The sequence below is a fragment of the Nestor notabilis genome, unplaced genomic scaffold (assembly GCF_000696875.1).
Source record: "Nestor notabilis isolate BGI_N333 unplaced genomic scaffold, ASM69687v1 scaffold12732, whole genome shotgun sequence".
NCBI classification, from domain to species: Eukaryota; Metazoa; Chordata; class Aves; order Psittaciformes; family Psittacidae; genus Nestor; species Nestor notabilis.
Window position 1 is genome coordinate 10,211 of NW_009919790.1, and position 2,820 is coordinate 13,030.

The 2,820-nt window shown below is 40.3% G+C and overlaps 1 protein-coding gene across 1 annotated transcript in view; it reads right to left on the reverse strand.

Annotated features, from left to right (window-relative positions):
- The window catches only part of UVSSA (UV-stimulated scaffold protein A), a gene marked incomplete at its 5' end in the record, with an annotated part of 49,739 nt that overhangs the window by 1,172 nt on the left and 45,747 nt on the right, over positions 1-2,820 (reverse strand). The window lies entirely within an intron of this gene.

Below are 2,820 nucleotides of genomic sequence, written 5' to 3' on the forward strand. Positions count from 1 at the left end.
CTGAGATGTTGAGGATGAGAAAATGATGCCTAGACAGCATGGGTAGGAGCAGGAGATTCTCATAACAGGCACAGAAAGAGCAGGTCTATACATCCTTTAACTGGTAAGGCAGAGGACTGGGTTCATAATTCCAGAGGGGTAAGAAAACAGAAGAAAGGCAGCAGAAGGCAAAAATGCTCTGCTGTGTGTACCTGCCCCCACCGAAACTTACAGTAGCTGTTGTGCACACCTGAGTCTATCTCGTCTAGGAATTCTGTTCTTCACTGGGCTCTAGAGTTCCCATTTTTATCAGTTACTCTGGGTGCCTCTAGCACAAAAGCTCAGAAACCTGAGGCTGGTATTTGCAGGTGTGCTCAGCTGTCACCCTGCCTTTCTTTATGAAGACTGAAGTTCTCTCCTAACACACCTGGATGCTCTGCCAACATGGGAGGTATAGCAGCTAATAAGGGCTTGGTTTGAGGGACCATGTCTCATTTAAGAACATGGCACTGAGTGATGTCTCCTCTGATTTCTACACCAAAATGCAGTCAGCAAGTTCCATCACACATGGATGGTTTCAAGCCTGTGCTGTTAGACTCTACATTTGTCACTTCTGAGGATGCTGCAAGTTGCACAGTAAAATGAAGACAAGACATCCACCTAGTAGTGCATACCAAGCTTTTTCAGGCCCTACAACCACAGGAGCAGAACTGGAAAGGTCTATCCCTGACAGTCAAGCTGATGTCTCTTTTAGCTCACTGCTCTCTGTAACAACTTCATTTCAAAAGCCATTTTGAAACATCTCAAAACAGGGGATACTTCTTAATAACACTTCTAAATGGTGGGATTAAAGATTTTCTCAGCAGTGACTGTAATGAAAACCAACATTGTGAAAAAACACCTTGGGAGAGGTATACTCTTAACAACATTCTGCCAATAAAGTTATCAGAGTAAGGAAAATGTGGTCATGGGTTTGCACTTCAACTATTGCCTAATTGGTAGGAGAAAAGTGAGCCTTTAGCAGTGCAGAGTGGCCTTGACACTTTCATGTCATGTAGGTTTTACATTAGCACCACTGCATTGTGTGATACTGTAAATGAAATGAGATCCCACTTTGATGATCTGTGTGCAATTTCACTTAACTTTATTGGCAGACTCGAGCCTGGGTTTATCACCTATACATTTGAAGTAATTTGGGGTTGTTAGAAGGAGCCAAGGTTATCATCTTGTTTAGTGCTGCAAAGCATGAAACCTATTAAAACATGACAGGTTTGATTCCCTATGCCTGGCACTAACACACACTCAAAATCATTAGCACAAACCACAGTAAACCAAAACCAGCTTTTAAAATTTATTTTGTGAAAGCTGATATGAAATTCTGATAATTAGAACTGTGTGTCCCTGACTTCTAACTAAGATCAGGTGAGATGAGAATGTCACAGAAAACGTGTTATTTCTGTAACTAAAAGCAATGTGGATTTGGCTTGGTTATTATAATCATTACATCAGAAAAGGGAAAATAAGAGTTTAAACAAACATTGTGCCTTGGATGCTGTTCAACTCATCCAGTATGTTTAGGGAATAAATGATCCTAAGACCATTAATGATCTTATAATAATAATGGTGCTTTTTTGATTTGACAACTTGAAACTTTTCACTTTCCTTTGACTACTTGAAGTTTGACATGTGAACTCAATAGCTGTATCTGCTTTCCACTTGATAAAGACCAGAGCATGTTTAGGCAAATTTATGTTGCAGTCACACCTAACCCAGACTAGACATCAGAAATAGCATTACAGAGTGGACATACGGAGATACTGTATATTTTAAAACCTATTCAGGCTGGTAGGCTCCCAGTTCCATCTGAGCTAGAGTGCCTGCTTTAAAATTAACTCACATACATCCATAAGTCATGGCCATGCCTTTGTTCTACATGTCTGAATGCTAATGCCATCCAAACAGGTTCTTGTCAGGCTAAATGTAGGCCAAGAGATACTGTTTGCACACGTGCTGGGAGGAGAGAGAGACATATAGAAACAGCACCATCATGGGGAAGAATACTGTGTCCACATATCTCTGGTACAGGGAATAATCATCTCCAGACTCTTACACTGAGAAGAGTTCTGCAGCAGGTTCCAGTCCTTGATATTTACAGAAGACAGCAGGGGTTAAGTGAACAAGGACCATAACACAAGGATCCAAATATTCTTCTTAACCAGCATTCTTGGTGAAGGAGGAGTAAAATGCAATGACAGCATGTCCCTGAATAATACAGAGGAAGGGATCACTGTGTGGTTGGAAGGCACTGCATCAGGCCCAGCTAGTAATTTAGTATATCCAGGAGTGAAAGAAAATACACAGTAAGCCCCAGCAGCAGTCAGAAGTTTGAGAATGTCTCTGAGCATACACTAGAGGCTTGAGGGCAACTGTTGAGACACTGCTACATGCTAAAACCCAAGGGGTTTTGATAGATCCTTTTATTAATTGAAGTTCTGCTCAGGACAGCTCATCTAAAGGCTTTCAAAAGAAAAAACTTAATTTTGGTTCCATCTACCCTATTACAGTGTAATGCTGTAAATTGTGTCACTTTGAACACATCATCTTCTTCCCAGATCCAGTGCTACTTGCATGCATAAAGTAGCATCCATCTGATTAATAAATGATCATCCAGAGAAACTACTACAGCAATTAAAGATAAAAAAAATTTGAGAAGGATGAAAAAACAAATGCAAATAATTCATAGGGAAATTTTGTAAATTAACTGAAAATCATTCTCAAACAAATAACCTTCATCAGTACTGGCTGCTCTTGACTCTCCAGAGATACAGAAGGCATTTCTGC